This window comes from Anomaloglossus baeobatrachus, chromosome 1 (genome assembly GCF_048569485.1).
Source record: "Anomaloglossus baeobatrachus isolate aAnoBae1 chromosome 1, aAnoBae1.hap1, whole genome shotgun sequence".
NCBI lineage: Eukaryota > Metazoa > Chordata > Amphibia > Anura > Aromobatidae > Anomaloglossus > Anomaloglossus baeobatrachus.
In genome coordinates this window covers 956,279,214-956,297,560 of record NC_134353.1, presented here as the reverse complement: position 1 = coordinate 956,297,560, position 18,347 = coordinate 956,279,214, and the positions used below count along the sequence as shown (strand labels likewise).

The 18,347-nt window shown below is 51.6% G+C and overlaps 1 protein-coding gene across 1 annotated transcript in view; it reads left to right on the top strand.

The window, feature by feature from the left end:
* The first annotated feature begins 13,704 nt into the window (after nucleotides 1–13,704).
* Nucleotides 13,705–18,347, top strand: part of LOC142257479 (uncharacterized) — a 345,860-nt gene continuing 341,217 nt past the window's right edge. Inside the window, exon 1 of the mRNA XM_075329612.1 lies at nucleotides 13,705–13,821. The gene's annotated coding sequence lies outside the window, so the exon portion shown is untranslated. The remainder of the gene's footprint in view (nucleotides 13,822–18,347) is intronic.

Genomic DNA, 18,347 nt, shown 5'->3' with positions numbered 1-18,347 from the left:
CAGGGAATACGAGATTGATTAATGAGCGGCCAGCTTTTTCTAAATAGTAAAAGCCGCCGGAGTTTATTTTACAGCCGTGCAGCACCGTGCCGGTGATCGGTAAGTATGAGAGAGGGGAGGAGACCGACCGACAGACTGTGAGAGGGACAGAAAGACAGAGAGAGACCGACAGAGAGACCGACCGACTGAGGGAGAGTGACCAACAGACACAGAAATAGAAAGAATGACCGACATCGCTAGAAAAAAACACCAAATGGACACGGACCATAGGGAGATGCATACGTGTTTACTAACGCGTGCGCACATACCCATAGACTTTCATTGTGTCCATGTGTGCGTGCTCCGTGCAGAAAACGGACATGCTTCCGTTCAACATGGAAACACATACGGATCACGGATACGCACAGACGGACATTATGAAATAACGCACGTGTGACCTCAAACATAGATTAACATTGGTGCATGTTTGTCCATGTCTCCGGTATATACGGAAACGGAACAAACACGCACGTCTTTCACAGACGTGTGAAGGGGGCCTCAGACAGGGTGCACTTAACCACTGACACCTGGACGAGCAAGCAAGGCCTGGGGGCATTACATCTCGCTCTCTGGGCGACTCTGGTGACTGCTGGGGCAGGTGGGAAGGGCTGCTCCACAAGTCCTGGAATCTCTAATGCCGGCGTCACATGGTACGATATATCGGGCGATATGCCATCGGGGTCACGTAGTTAGTGACGCACATCCGGCATCGTTTGACATATCATACAGTGTGACACCTCTGAACATCTGTGAACGAGCAAAAATACCTTATCGTTGCTCGTTGACATGTCGTTCATTTTCAAAATATCGTTCCTCCTTCTGTGCTTCGGTTGTTCATCGTTCCTGAGGCAACACACATCGCTACGTGTGACACCCCAGGAACGATGAACTGCAGCTTACCTGCGTCCCGCCGGCAATGCAGAAGGAAGGAGGGGGGCGGGATGTTACGTCCCGCTCATCTCCACCCCTCTGCTTCTACTGGCCGGCCGCTGTGTGACATCGCTGTGACGCCGAACGTCCCTCCCCCTTCAGGAAGAGGATGTTTGCCGCCCACAGCGACGTCGTCTGGGAGGTAAGTACATGTGACGGGGGGTTAACTTTGTGCACCACGAGCAACTAATTGCTCGATAGATCGTCCCGTGTGACGCCGGCATAAGGCTTGTTGGACAAATCTCTGTATCACTTCCTCCACTGCTTCCGCCTCCTCCACCTCCTCTAGGGTCCCCACCTGCGCTCTCAACCTCTCCCGTAATGTAACACGCGTTCCAACAGTGCAGAGACAATCCCCCCACCTCCGTACAGCACAGCCAGTGCTCAACACAATCAGGCAGTGTGGAAATTAAAATGCATTGGAGAATGCAGTCAACACAGCTATCCAGGGAAGGCACTGTGTGATAATGGTGCTGTCATGAACCGGGCCGAGGAAGTCACTCAGACGTCTCTCGCTTGGAAGTGATTTCTCAATTTGTGACGAAACCGCACCTCCCAGCGCAACCCTGATGTCTATAATATGTCAGAGCCATGCAATATGGCCTCGTCACTTCAGCCAACATGTGACGTTCTGCGCCCCCAAGGGGTACATAAGGTCCGCTTGGCACAATACAACCCTGACACTTGCTGTCCCCACGGGCAGTAGGAGGCACGGGAAGGGGAACAGAGTCACCCGCACAACCTCGGGCACAGCCCCCAGCTTTCCCACAACCCCAACAGACTTGACAGGAACTTGCCACTAGCCCCTGTGGAACAGAATTCTGCCTGTCTGGTACAGTGCGGTAGACTGCCACCAGTTCCTCGTTAGATATAGGCCTGGTCTGTTAGCAGGACTATATCAGGCCAGAAACCAGCCCAGGTAGCATGTAATACTAAAACGAACGCACAGACATGGGATTTGGAATCGAGATAAAAGAAACACCCAAGATTAGATTATATATTTAATCGTCTTAAGGGCACACTAGATAATACATTATATACAAGATGGAATTTACAGAATATATATGTCAGAAGCACAGTTACAGATAAGACGTGGTTACAAAAAGATATTATCAACAGAATTGCCACAGTAATAATCGTTCAAAAAACGGTCCAGGAAGAAAAAACGCCAAAGGAGATCAGGGAGAAAACACCCCCATAATAAGGGAATTCAGAAGATCGGCGCGGAACAAACACTTCTAGATTCAACTGAAGAGTTTACGGTTCTGAATCTCTCTGCTTCCATCTTATCTAATGACCAAATTAATATTCTTAAAAGGGGTCTAAATTTTGTTCCTTCTGCAAAAATGGACATATTTAATACTATGATGTAAACCATTTTATGAGAAGATTAACCCTTAAGAGACTTTTTTTGTGGAGGACTCAGGCCAGAGGACTGCTATGGATAGTAATGCTATGAATTTTGCTATGGATCCAGAGGACTTTACACCCACCTCTTTCCAGGAGCAGGTCACCATTACAAATCTGAGGGACTTGTCAGAATCTGGATCCAGGTTACCACATTTAACGGATGACAACTTTTCCTCAAGGATCCCTAAACCCAAATTCTATCCTGAGCAGTCCAAACTGCAGATCATGGACGACTTCCAGTACCTTGTTGAGGATGAATTTATGAAAATCTACAATGTAAAAAAAGAATGGACGTTCTAATATCTCTCTTGCTGAAAGACAGGCACTTTATTTGTTATCTGCTAATGATAATATTGTTGTGAGGAATTCCGATAAGGGAGGGTCTGTAAGAGTACTTTCACACTTGCGTTTATTTCCTTCCGTTACAATCCGCCCTTTTGGAAAACAGCGGAATCCGTTAACGGATTCCGCTGTTTCCCATAGACTTGTATGGGTGACGGATTGTACCAAAAGGACCTGCGTTGCTTCCGCTGGGCGACGCTCCGTTGCTTCCGCCCAGCGGCAGGAACGCAGCATGTAACGTTATTTTGAGCAGCGGAATCCTCTGGATTCCACTGCGCATGCTCTTTTTTTTTTACATCCAACTTTATTTTGGCTCGCGGTGGCCGAACGTTCAGCTGAGCGCCCGGCCGTCGGCAAGCAACAGCGCTCAGCTGAGCGACCGGCCATCGGCATGCCCGGGCACCGGCAAGTGACTGCGCTCAGCTGAGCGCCCGCCCGCTGGCATGCCCGGCCGCCGGCAAGTGGCAGCGCACAGCTGAGCGCCCGCCCGCTGGCATGCCCGGCCGCCGGCAAGTGACAGCGCTCAGCTGATCACCCGGCGGTCGGCTGCAGGGAGCGATCAGCTGATCACCCGGCGGCCGGCTACTGGGAGCGATCAGCTGATCACCCGGCGGCCGGCTGCAGGGAGCGATCAGCTGATCACCCGGCGGCCGGCTACTGGGAGCGATCAGCTGATCACCCGGCGGCTGGCTACTGGGAGCGATCAGCTGATCGTTTACAATAGTCTGCCGCTGGTACAACTGTAAAAAAACAAACAAAAAAAACAAAAACGAATTGCGTTGTTTTGCAGCATCCGTTGCGCCACTATATGCAACACATCCGTTGCATCCGTTACACAACGCAAGTGTGAAACTAGCCTAACTATACTCGACACTGGGTTATATGAAAAAGAGGTTAGAGCTATGCTTCATAACAGTGATGTATATAGAAGGATTAATCGTGACCCCACGGAAAATATTAGATCAGAACTACAGGAACTCCTCAATAGGGGCCTTAGTTTGGGAATTATTAATCAAAAACAGCTGGATTATTTGTGTCCTTTGTATCCCAGAACCCCCTTGCTCCATGCACTCCCAAAAGTGCACAAGGAAATTTTCCCACCACCTTTCCGCCCAATCATATCTGGCATAGGATCTCTCAATGAGAACCTATCAGAATGGCTGGACGTTAGATTGAGTCCCCTAGCTAAAATCTCACCTAGTTACGTGCAGGATTCTAAGCATGTTCTGAATAGTTTTTCATAGGTGAAATGGCGGAGCTCTTTTTGCTGGCTAACTTGTGATGTGCAAAGTTTGTACACCTCCATCCCCCACGATCTGGCCATTTTGGCTTTAACAATCTACCTGCAAAAATATAGTAATTTTTCAGTTGATTTACAAACCTATTTAATTGAAGTTACTTATTTTTTGTTAAAAAACTATTTTTTTTCTTTTCTGGATGATCTTTATTTACAGGTACAAGGTTGTTCTATGGGTTCTAGATTTTCACCTTCTCTCGCCAATATCTTCATGGCTTGGTGGGAAGAGGAATATATTTTTTCGGAAAAAAAATCCTTTTTCTGCCAATATTTTTCTTTTTTTGAGATTTATTGATGATGTTATAATCGTGTGGGATGGTGAAGTGGCCGACATTGAGAGCTTCGCCTTTTACATTAACAATAATCCATGCAATATACAGTTTACATATCAGTATAGTGTTCAAACAATCCCTTTTTTGGACATTCTACTGACAGCAAACCTGGAGGAAGGGAAAATTGACTGATATTTTCAGAAAAACAATAGCAGGGAATTCGTTATTACATGCGACCAGCAGTCACCCGCGCCAATAGTTAATATCCCCACGGGGGAGTTTATAAGGGCGAAGAGAACATGTACTGCACCCCATATATATGAGAAACAATGTGAGATTATTGGTGAGCGCTTTAAGAAGAGGGGCTATTCTAATAAAAATATAGAGAGAGCTAAACAAAAAACGGATGAGAAAACTAGAGAGGATTATTTAAAAATAAGCAGAAATAATACCAAAAAAACCCTTGCTCTTGCTGAAGGTCATATGCCTATTGTTTTTTCAACAAGCTACAGTACCGATTTTTATCGGATTGTTAATATCATTAAAAAATTCTTGCCGATTTTATATGTAGATGACACGTTAAAAAACATATTAAAAAACGGAGTCAAATTCGTGTCTAGGAGGAATAAAACTATCGCTAATAGGAGTGTCCCCCAGGGATCACTCCGAAAAGAACAAAAATAAAAACACTCTGGGCAACGAAATAACTGCAAGGAATTGACTGTGGGTCTTTCAAATGCGGCCAGAAGAACTGTGGGCTGTGCACATTCATGTGGAATACGGACAAAACTGTTTCCTCTGTTACAAAAAAGGAATTTAAAATTCAGTCTCTGATGAACTGCGGTTCTGCTGGTGTGATCTATGTCATAACGTGTACAGATTGCAATATCCAGAATGTGGGGAATACTTCACGAACTTTAAGACGCCGCATATCGGAGCACGTTTATGACGTAGGTCTCACCACCACACGCAGTTTATCAGCCGCCTCCCGTCATTTTTTGCATATACATAGAGGTGATTTGAGTCACTTTAGAGTTAATGCAATAGAGAAAGTGCAGACACTGAGGGGAGGTGGAGATTTAAATGATTTATTATTGCGCCGTGAGGCAAAATGGATGTTAATGTTACAAAGTAGAAGTCCAACAGGCATGAATGTTAGAAACGAAATTGTGAGTGTCTTGTAAGGGTTACTGCGATTTCATTACTCAGCATATCAGGTGGCCTGGTTCAGCTTTGATTGTTCCATGACTTCCTGTGGTTCCTTTTACAAGTATGTGTTCAGATGTATTATGTGTTGTCTCAGATTAAGGACTAGTTTTTTTGTCCGAAACGCGTCCACCTTACACGCCTTGTGATGCGTTCTTCATCATGATGGAGAATTTTATGCTTTTATGAAGTTTGGAATAAAGGAAAATGGATTTTTAACCAATCTACTGATCTGGATGCTGGATAATTTTCTACACTACGTCCTGCTGCAGAGGGATCCTGCTTTCTTTTCCGTGCACCGATCAAACATTTAGCCGTCTCCATTGGGTGAGCTGGACTTTTTCTATATACTCCATTAAAATCAATGGTTATATGTGCACGTATGTGTTCTGCCAGTGGCCCGTGCCTCCGTGTGGAGCAGACGAGTGTGCCGTGTGCTCCACACGGATGCATGTCGGTGTTTCTCTGGCAGCACGGGCCCGCACACGTACCACACGGAAGTAGTGTAGATGCGGGCCCACGTGACACGCGCCGGAGAAACACGTGTCATTTAAAAAATTAAAAAACACACACTCACCTCCACGAGTGCTGCAGTCTCTGCCGCGGCTGTCACCTGCATCCGTCCCACAGTGAATTTGAACAACGCATCATCTTCACTGGGGGCCGGAACAGCGTCAGTGGGGTGTGGCCTGTGCCGGACGCTGTCAGTCAGCTCCACAGACAGCTCCGGAAGAAAAAGGTAAGGCGGGGCTTTCCATTCTCCGTGTGTTATGACATATAACACACAAAGAACACGCATGTGCCACAAACACGGCGCATGGAGGGGAACACGCACCCTTGACACGTCCGTGAAAATCACGCACGTGTTTCACGGACGTGTAAAGGGGGCCTTAGAAAGACTTGGGTGTATGGGTGTATGGCAAACTCCAGTTCACTGGCCAGTGTCAGGCAGCTGCTGCCAAGGCTAATAAATAATGGGCTGTATTAATGAGGCAGAGATGCTCATGAGAAGGATTATAGTGTTACCCCTATACAGGTCACTAGTGCGACCGCACTGAGGATACTGGGTACAATTGTGGTCTCCGGTGTATAAGGAGGACAGAACTGAACCAGAGCGGGTGCAGAGAGAGCGACCAAGGCTATTACAGGAATGGGGGGTGCAGAGACGGATTATTACACTTGGGGTGTTCAGTCTGGAAAAGCGAAGGCTTAGGGGCGATCTTATTACAATGTACAAATATGAGGGGACAGAACAGAAGTCGCTATCATATTTTCACCTTGGGAGCGCGTCTGATGCTGGATGTGGAGCTGAGAGGATTTTCCCCCCCTAATGTGGCTCTTACCGTCTGCCCCACGGGGGGGTTTAGCCTCCGGATCAATATGTGAGGTCATGGGGTGAAAATGATGGACGCAAGTGTCTACTGCAGCCGTAACCACCACGCAACTATAGAAACCTGATAGCTCCGCCCCCTAGACACGCGGCTCCGCCCCCACATTACACACGCGGCTCCGCCCCCCCCCCGCACATTACACATGAGGCTCCGCCACCCCGCACATTACACACACGGCTCCGCTCCTCCATTACGCCTCTTTCACAAATCCGTGAAAAACCACGCACGTTTTTCACGGACGTGTCAAAGGTGCGTTCTGCCCTCCGTGAGCCGTGTTTATGGCTCACGTGTGTTCTCCGTGGTAACACACGGAGAACGGGAACTTTCTGCGCACCTGTCCCTGGCGTCGCTGTCCGTGGTGCTGATCTGCGGTCTCCGGTCCTGCCGACTCCCCGCTGCTGCTTCCGGCCACAGTGAAGTGAATATGCAATGAGCATAATGAACGGCGGTTGGCAGCAAGTGACAGCAGCGGCAGAGACAGGAGGGCTGGAGAAGGGGTGTAAAGGTTTTTGGTTTTTTTTCTCAAACAGGTGTGTTGTCTCCGGCACGTGTCACACGGAACACCTCCGTGTGGTCTGTTTGCGCTCCGTGTGACACCCGTGACGCCGGAGAAAAACGGACATGTTGACGTGTGGCGCACACGGACATACGTATTGCTCCACACGGTCCATGGCAGAACACGCACGTGAGCGCAGACCCATTGATTTTAATGGGTACATAGACCCATTAAAATCGATGGGTCTGCGCTCACGTGCGTGTTCTGCCATGGACCGTGTGGAGCATACGTCAACATGTCCCGTTTTTCTCTGGTGCCCGTATCTTCGGTATGTGAGGAAAAGGATCAAACACGTTCCGGAGACACAGACGTGTGAAAGAGGCCGCACACTGTGTTTTAGCAGCCAATCCCCATGTGGGATCAATGTGATCTGTGGCTCTTGGACTCGTCCTCCCCCCCGCAGTCTGTGTTTGGTGGTTTACGCGGGATGTTGTGAGAAGAGGAGCAGCTGCCTAAGGCCTGCAATACACATCCGTGCCTCCGGTACGTGTTTGGTACTTTTTGCACGTTACCGGCAGCACGGAGACAAGTTGACCAATGTTACCCTATGGGAGAAGGCACACACACGTAAAATCACACGGAACGTGTGTCCGTGTGGTTAGTACATGTGTGCGTTTTCCCACACGGCTGACATGTCCGTTTTTGGCGGTCAGCACGCAGGCACCGACCCGCTAAAGTCAATGGGTCCGTGCCTGCACAGACGGAACATGTAGCATGTCCGTGTTCAGCACGTACCGTCCGTGTGCGTTTTTAAATGAGCGATGTCGGGCTTTTTTTTTGTTAAATGTCAGTCTACTTACCTTTTTTCTGCTGTTCGCAGTCATCATCCCTTTGGCGCGCGGTCTGCATCTTCCCCTGTCTCATACTCACCGATCACCAGCGCGGCGAGGAACAGCTGTGTCAAAGATACGCGGCTTCGATTAATTAGAAAATGCCGGCCGCCCATTATTCAATCTCGTATTCACTGCTTCCCCCGCCCACCCGGTCGGTGCCTATGATTGGTTACAGTTAGACACGCCCACACGCTGAGCGACAGCTGTCTCACTACAACCAATCACAACTGCCAGTGGGCGGGTCTATACTGTGCTGTAAAATAAATAATTAAAACAAAAAACCACGTGCGTTTTCCCCTCATTTTGATACCAGCCTGGGTAAAGCCACACGGCTGAAGGCTGGTATTCTCAGGATGGGAGCTCCACGTTATGGGGAGCCCCACAGCCTAAAAATATCAGCCAGCAGCCGCCCGGAATTGCCGCATCCATTAGATGCGACAGTCCTGGGACTTTACCCGGCTCATTCCGAATTGCCCTGGTGCGTTGGCAATCGGGGTAATAAGGAGTTAATGGCAGCCCATAGCTACCAATAAGTCCTAGATTAATCATGTCAGGCGTTTCCCCGAGATACCTTCCATGATTAACCTGTAAGTTACAGTAAATAAACACACACACCCAATAAAATCCTTTTATTTGCAATAATAAACACTAACAAATACCCCTGTTCACCACTTTATTTAACCCCAAAAACCCATCCATATCCGGCATAATCCACGGAGGTAAACGTCACTCAGGTAACTCGCGGCCACCACTGGATCCTCCAACTGTGACAGCCAGTCGCCCGAGTGACAGCGAAGAAGTAACAGGTGAGTTACGGTCTCGGGGGGAGGACTCCAGCTGGCCGAGGGTAATCTAAACGACGGCAGCGCTAATCTCGCTGCTCACTTCAGTCACTCAGGGGATTAGCGGCCACCGGTGAGTCCTTCATGGGTGACCGCTAATCAGTACGCGACACAGAGCAGCGGTATGACAATGAAGTCGGGTGAAGTTCACCCAAGTTCATTCTCATCGCGCGTCGCTGTCTGCTGTCAACCGACATTGTGCATCACACACGGAACATTTCACACGGACATTCCACGGACATTCCACACGCACACGCGGCTAGCATACGCCATCACACGGATGTCATACGGGGGAAACGCCCATAAAAACCGGAACACGGACCCGAAAAACGGAACATGAGACATGTACGTTGTTTTTTTTTTTTTACACGGAAGGGTGTTTTAGGCCTAAATCTAATGGATGTGGCAATTCTGGGCGGCTGCTGGCTGATATTGTTACACTCCCCATCCTGAGAATACCAGCCTTCAGCCGTGTGACTTTACCCTGGTTGGTATAAAAATGAGGGGGGACCGCACACCGTTTTTTTTATTTATTTTACTGCACAGTATAGACACGCCCACCGGCGGGCTGTGATTGGTTGCAGTGAGACAAGCTGTCACTCATCGTTTGGGGCGTGTCTAACTGCAACCAATCATAGGCTTTTTCATATTAATTGAAGCCGCGTATCTTTGACACAGCTGTTCCTCGCCGCGCTGGTGATCGGTGAGTATGAGACAGGGGAAGATACAGACCGAGCGCCAAAGGGATGATGACTGCGAACAGCAGAAAAAAAGGTAACTGACATTTAACAAAAAAAAGCCCGACATCGCTCGTTTAAAAACGCACACGGACGGTACGTGCTGAACATGGACATGCTACGTGTTCCGTCCATGCAGGCACGGACCCATTGACTTTAACGGGTCCGTGCCTGCGTGCTGACCGCCAAAAACGGACATGTCGGCCGTGTGGGAAAACGCACACACGTACTAACCACACGGACACACGTTCCGTGTGATTTTGCGTGTGTGTGCCTTCTCCCATAGGGGTAACATTTGTCAACATGTCTCCGTGTCTCCGGTACGTGCAAAAACGTACCAAAACCCGTACCGGAGGCACAAATGTGTATTGCGGGCCTTAGGCCTGAGGTGAAGTCTGACAGACGGGGAGTCTGGGATTGTGGATCAGAGGAGGCAGAACACGGGGCCGGGACCGGAGCACAGACAGCAGGAGGCAGAACACGGGTCCGGTACCGGAGCACAGACAGCAGGAGGCAGAACACGGGTCCGGTACCGGAGCACAGACAGCGGGAGGCAGAACACGAGGCCGGTAGCGGAGCACAGACAGCGGGAGGCAGAACACGGGGCCGGTACCGGAGCACAGACAGCAGGAGGCAGAACACGGGGCCGGTACCGGAGCAAGACAGCAGGAGGCAGAACACGGGGTCGGTACCAGAGCACAGACAGCAGGAGGCAGAACACGGGGCCAGTACCGGAGCACAGACAGCAGGAGGCAGAACACGGGGTCGGGACCGGAGCACAGACAGCAGGAGGAAGAACACGGGGCCAGTACCGGAGCACAGACAGCAGGAGGCAGGACACGGGGCCGGTACCGGAGCCCAGACAGCAGGAGGCAGAACACGGGGCCGGTACCGGAGCCCAGACAGCAGGAGGCAGAACACGGGGCCGGTACCGGAGCACAGACAGCAGGAGGCAGGAACACGGGGCCGGGACCGGAGCACAGACAGCAGGAGGAAGAACACGGGGCGGTACCGGAGCACAGACAGCAGGAGGCAGGACACGGGGCCGGTACCGGAGCACAGACAGCAGGAGGCAGAACACGGGGCCGGTAGCGGAGCACAGACAGCAGGAGGCAGAACACTGGTCCGGTACCGGGAGCACAGACAGCAGGAGGCAGAACACGGGGCCGGTACCGGAGCACAGACAGCAGGAGGCAGAACACGGGGCCGGTAGCGGAGCACAGACAACAGGAGGCAGAACACTGGTCCGGTACCGGAGCACAGACAGCAGGAGGCAGAACACGGGGCCGGTACCTAGCCCAGACACCAGGAGGCAGAACACGGGGGCCGGTACCGGAGCACAGACAGCAGGAGGCAGAACACGGGGCCGGTACCGGAGCACAGACAGCAGGAGGCAGAACACGGGGGCCGGTACCGGAGCACAGACAGCAGGAGGCAGAACACGGGGCCGGTACCGGAGCACAGACAGCAGGAGGCAGAACACGGGGCCGGTACCGGAGCACAGACAGCAGGAGCAGAACACGGGGCCGGTACCAGAGCACAGACAGCAGGAGGCAGAACACGGGGCCGGGACCGGAGCACAGACAGCAGGAGGCAGAACACGGGGCCGGTACCAGAGCCCAGACAGCAGGAGGCAGAACACGGGGCCGGTACCGGAGCACAGACAGCAGAAGGGCAGAACACGGGGCCGGTACCGGAGCACAGACAGCAGGAGGCAGAACACGGGGCCGGTACCGGAGCACAGACAGCAGGAGGAAGAACACGGGGCCGGGACCGGAGCACAGACAGCAGGAGGAAAGAACACGGGGCACGGTACCGGGAGCCCAGACAGCAGGAGGCAGAACACGGGGCCGGTACCGGAGCACAGACAGCGGGAGGCAGAACACGGGGCCGGTACCGGAGCACAGACAGCAGGAGTCAGGAACACGGGGCCGGTACCGGAGCCCAGACAGCAGGAGGCAGGACACGGGGCCGGTACCGGAGCCCAGACAGCAGGAGGCAGAACACGGGGCCGGTACCGGAGCACAGACAGCAGGAGGCAGAACACGGGGCCGGTACCGGAGCCCAGACAGCAGGAGGCAGGACACGGGGCCGGTACCGGAGCCCAGACAACAGGAGGCAGAACACGGGGCCGGTACCGGAGCACAGACAGCAGGAGGCAGAACACGGGGCCGGTACCGGAGCCCAGACAGCAGGAGGCAGGACACGGGGCCGGTACCGGAGCCCAGACAGCAGGAGGCAGAACACGGGGCCGGTACCGGAGCCCAGACAGCGGGAGGCAGAACACGGGGCCGGTACCAGAGCACAGACAGCGGGAGGCAGAACACGGGGCCGGTACCGGAGCACAGACAGCAGGAGGCAGAACACGGGGCCGGTACCGGAGCCCAGACAGCGGGAGGCAGAACACGGGGCCGGTACCGGAGCCCAGACAGCGGGAGGCAGAACACGGGCCGGTACCAGAGCACAGACAGCGGGAGGCAGAACACGGGGCCGGTACCGGAGCCCAGACAGCAGGAGGCAGGACACGGGGCCGGTACCGGAGCACAGACAGCAGGAGGCAGAACACGGGGCCGGTACCGGAGCCCAGACAGCAGGAGGCAGAACACGGGGGCCGGTACCGGAGCACAGACAGCAGGAGGCAGAACACGGGGCCGGTACCGGAGCCCAGACAGCAGGAGGCAGAACACGGGGCCGGTACCGGAGCACAGACAGCAGGAGGCAGAACACGGGGCCGGTACCGGAGCCCAGACAGCAGGAGGCAGAACACGGGGCCGGTACCGAGCCCAGACAGCAGGAGGCAGGACACGGGGCCGGTACTGCTGTCGGTGCTTCGGTACCGGCGCCGTGTTCTGCCTCCGTGACCCCTCAGTGATGACCCCCCACAGGTCACACACACTCCGGGACCCCTCAGTGATGTCCCCTCACAGGTCACACACACTCCGGGACCCCTCAGTGATGTCCCCTCACAGGTCACACACACTCCGGGACCCCTCAGTGATGGCCGCGCTCCCCCCACAGGTCACACACACTCCGGGACCCCTCAGTGATGACCCCCCACAGGTCACACACACTCCGGGACCCCTCAGTGATGGCCGCGCTCCCCCCACAGGTCACACACACTCCGGGACCCCTCAGTGATGGCCGCGCTCCCCCCACAGGTCACAACACACTCCGGGACCCCTCAGTGATGGCCCCCACAGGTCACACACACTCCGGGACCCCTCAGTGATGGCCCCCCACAGGTCACACACACTCCGGGACCCCTCAGTGATGACCCCCCACAGGTCACACACACTCCGGGACCCCTCAGTGATGGCCGCGCTCCCCCCACAGGTCACAGAGGAGTCCCCGTCTCTACAGCCCGCGCTGCCCCTGCACAGAGGAGCCGGGGACACTCACAGCTGCAGCAATGAGGCCGCTTCTTCTGCTGGGATGTAGCGGAGGGGATGTGCGGGGTTTCCCGGGGCAGGCAGCGGGGGCCGCGTCCTGTGCTGAGGGGCTCCGGCTCCTCCGCTCTCCGCTTCCTCCTCTCACACTGCTCTGATGCCCATGCGCGGGAGCACAGACAGCAGGAAACACACACAGTGCGAAGGAACCAGGATAACGGCTCAATCCCAGTAGCTACAAGGACCTCTGGTGACGTCACGCCCATGTGCCCAGAAGGGGCGGGGCCTCCAGATACCAGGAAGTAACATTCTCTCCTCAATCTCCGGGGCCTGGAGTTGTGTATAATAGAAGCGGGGGCGGGGCCGCAGGATTATAGTGGGCGGGGCCGCAGGACTATAGTGGCGGGGCTGCAGGATGATAGTGGGCGGAGGAAACAAGCCGAGCTCCTCCCACCACTGGGATTTCTCCGGAGCCAGAGAGCCCTCAGCACAAGAAGCGGCCCCCGCTGCCTGCCCCGGGAAACCCCGCACATCCCCTCCGCTACATCCCAGCAGAAGAAGCGGCCTCATTGCTGCAGCTGTGAGTGTCCCCGGCTCCTCTGTGCAGGGGCAGCGCGGGCTGTAGAGACGGGGACTCCTCTGTGACCTGTGGGGGGAGCGCGGCCATCACTGAGGGGTCCCGGAGTGTGTGTGACCTGTGGGGGGAGCGCGGCCATCACTGAGGGGTCCCGGAGTGTGTGTGACCTGTGGGGGGACATCACTGAGGGGTCCCGGAGTGTGTGTGACCTGTGGGGGCCATCACTGAGGGGTCCCGGAGTGTGTGTGACCTGTGGGGGGGGGACATCACTGAGGGGTCCCGGAGTGTGTGTGACCTGTGGGGGGTCATCACTGAGGGGTCCCGGAGTGTGTGTGACCTGTGGGGGGCCATCACTGAGGGGTCCCGGAGTAGTGATGGGCAGTCCGGCTCTTTTTGATGAGCCGGCTCATTCGGCTCGGCTCACCAAAAAGAATCGGCTCTTTCGGCTCAAAAAAACGGCTCTTTTTTTAAAAAAAACCCTCTGCTCCACCTTGTGATGATACAGAACCTCCCCTGTACATTGGAACCTCATTCTACACCCTTGTATGTATCTAGTGAAGCAGTAAAAACAGTTTTTAGCATTATTGTTTCCGTTTCCTCAGATTGTCAGCTCTTCTGGACAGGGCCCTCGCTCCTCCTTTATGTGGTGTTTATTGTACATGTCCTTTCTACATTAGTCAGTGCTCTGATATGTGTCGCTCCTACAAAAGATTATAATTCCTGAAAATAAAGGCGAGTTGCAATTACTGTGCTGCCTGTCACTATATGTGCAACACACACACACTGTACATACTGAACACAAAGGACACACATACATACACACATTGTACACACACACTGTACATACTGAACACAAAGGACACACATACATACACACATTGTACACACACACTGTACATACTGAACACAAAGGACACACATACACACACACATACTGAACACAAAGGACACACATACACACACACACTGTACATACTGAACACAAAGGACACACATACATACACACATTGTACACACACACTGTACATACTGAACACAAAGGACACACATACATACACACATTGTACACACACACTGTACATACTGAACACAAAGGACACACATACATACACACATTGTACACAACACACTGTACATACTGAACACAAAGGACACACATACATACACACATTGTACACACACACTGTACATACTGAACACAAAGGACACACATACATACACACATTGTACACACACACTGTACATACTGAACACAAAGGACACACATACACACTACACACACTGTACATACTGAACACAAAGGACACACATACACACACACACTGTACATACTGAACACAAAGGACACACATACATACACACATTGTACACACACACTGTACATACTGAACACAAAGGACACACATACATACACACATTGTACACACACACTGTACATACTGAACACAAAGGACACACATACATACACACATTGTACACACATACTGTACATACTGAACACAAAGGACACACATACATACACACATTGTACACACACACTGTACATACTGAACACAAAGGACACACATACATACACACATTGTACACACATACTGTACATACTGGACACACATACATACACACATTGTACACACACACTGTACATACTGAACACAAAGGACACACATACATACACACATTGTACACACACACTGTACATACTGAACACAAAGGACACACATACATACACACATTGTACACACACACTGTACATACTGAACACAAAGGACACACATACATACACACATTGTACACACACTGTACATACTGAACACAAAGGACACACATACATACACACATTGTACACACATACAAACATTAACCATGACATACAAAGCCATGCACAACCTGTCTCCTCCCTACATCTGTGACCTAGTCTCCCAGTACCTACCTGCACGCAACCTTAGATCCTCACAAGATCTCCTTCTCTGCTCCTCTCTTATCTCCTCTTCCCACAATCGTGTACAAGATTTCTCCCGTGCATCCCCCATACTCTGGAACGCTCTACCTCAGCACATCAGACTCTCCCCTACCGTGGAAAGCTTCAAGAGGAACCTCAAGACCCACCTCTTCCAACAAGCCCTACAACCTACAATAGCCCTCAGCCCAGTAGACCACTGCGCAACCAGCTCTGTCCTCACCTATTGTACCATCACCCATTCCCTGTAGACTGTGAGCCCTCGCGGGCAGGGTCCTCTCTTCTCCTATACCAGTCTGTCTTGTACTGTTAATGATTGTTGTACGTATACCCTCTTTCACTTGTAAAGCGCCATGGAATAAATGGCGCTATAATAATAAATAATAATAATAATAATAATAATAATACTGTACATACTGAACACAAAGGACACACATACATACACACATTGTACACACATACTGTACGCACACCAACATATGGAAGCATAGGATACTGAATAGCAAAATCAGTTTATTACAACACAACCTGGAACAGAAATGTTTAAATGCTAACATAGCATGGGTCCAACTTCTGCTGGTGGTGCACAGCACTACAAGTCCCAGCAAGTGGAACACAATATGGCAATGCAACACTAGTTACATACCAACTTTTTTAACAGTTAAGTGACAATAAATGTCATTGAGGTAGTATTGCACATAAAACAAATGTATAGAGGTTGTCCTGACTAACATTGATGGCCTGGCCTTATTATAATAGGTAATCAATGTGTGATGGCTGGAGGGCGGATGTGCGGTATCTAGCCGCTGTCACTACATACAAGATGGAGCACCTTCATAACGGCAAATCTGGCCAGCATTAAGAAGAGCTGATCATCCGAGGTGTCGGGTGCGGCCCTACAGCAATCACACATTGATCAGCTAAAGCAGAGGTGAGGACCTCCAGGTCTGGAGGGTGCAGGTCATGTGTTCAGGATTTCCTTATGGTACTGTCACACTGGTGGAGGATCGCCTCTGAACATGCCTGTAGTCCAGGCGAGGCAGGGGGCTATACTTTGTATGGCTCCCGTCGTGTGTCAGAACACTATTGCTGCGTCACACGCGGCAATGTGTTCAGATCGCCTGCTCCTCATCGCCAGGTTTCCCAGCAGTGCTAGCCAACCTCCGAATTCAGGAGATGAGCGATGGCAGCGGGAAATTGCCCTGTCACACGAGGCGACACACTGGCGATGTCATTGTAACTTGACCATGCCTACTAAGTTGCAGCAACATCGCCAGTGATCCCTCCCTGTCTGACGGGGTCTTTAGTATTGCACAGTTGATAATTGAATCATCTACACTGTGTGTGGCACTCAAGACCTGAAGTTTCCCATCTCTGAATTAAAGTAAGGGCCCTGTCACACATGTCAATGTGGTGGGCAACGTCGCTGATGACCGTGTGACCCCGCCCACCGCATCAACGTCACGGGTGAGATGTCATATGTGACGATCTCACCTGCGACTTCTCCTGCAATGTCGCTGTGTGATGCCATAGCATCACACCAGTGTCTCCAGGAGCTATAGTGCAGCTCCTGAAGTCACTGGTGTGAAGGTGTCACATGCAGCGATGTCGCTAGATTGCAGTTGCGTGGTTTTCGGTCCGGACCGAAAACTTCGCGACTGCGACCAGCGATAAATTGTGGGGCGATTTTGCCGGGTCACACGTGGCGATGCACTCACGATATCGCCGCAGTGACATCGCTGTGGCGATATCGTGAGTCACATTAGGCTGCGGGGAAACCAGGGGAGGTAAGTACAGATTTATTTTTTAATGAGTACACGCTCGCCAGAGGATTATGGGGGAGGAGGGGGGTGCATTATAGTCTATGGCGAGTTGTGAGGCTGCATTATGCTATGTGGAGGGCTGTGAGGCTGCATTATACTATATGGAGGGCTGTGAGGCAGTATTATACTATATGGAGGATAATGGGGGTGCATTATTATAATTGGATGACTATGGGGGACTATGGGATGCATTATAATATATAAATGACTATGAGGGTACATTGTGATATATGGAGGAATATGGGGATGCGTTATAATAATTGGATGACTATGGTGATGGGAGGGGAACACCATATATACCAGGATAAGGGACATATATACACGGGGCCCATACATATGATCTGACCAACATGTGTGCGCGCGGAGTGTGACAGGTGGGGGAGTGCCCAGGTCTACATTTCACACTGGGGCTCACCAGACTCTAGTTACGCCACTGATAATTAGGAAGCCATACAAAAAAAAGTGTTTTATAGATGTGTGCAGATGTCAGATCTATTTACATCTAAAAATGCCAGGATTTGTTAACAGAAATAGAAAAAAAGTCTTAACTGCGAGAATTGTGACACCGCAACGCCACAGACACATGCATATAGAGGCTAATGAATATGTTGTATGTAGTCACCAAACTAGTAAAAAAATATCAATTGTGGTCACAAGAAAAAATACACACACACACACATGCACACACACACACACACACACACACACACACACACACACACACACACACACACACACACACTCACACA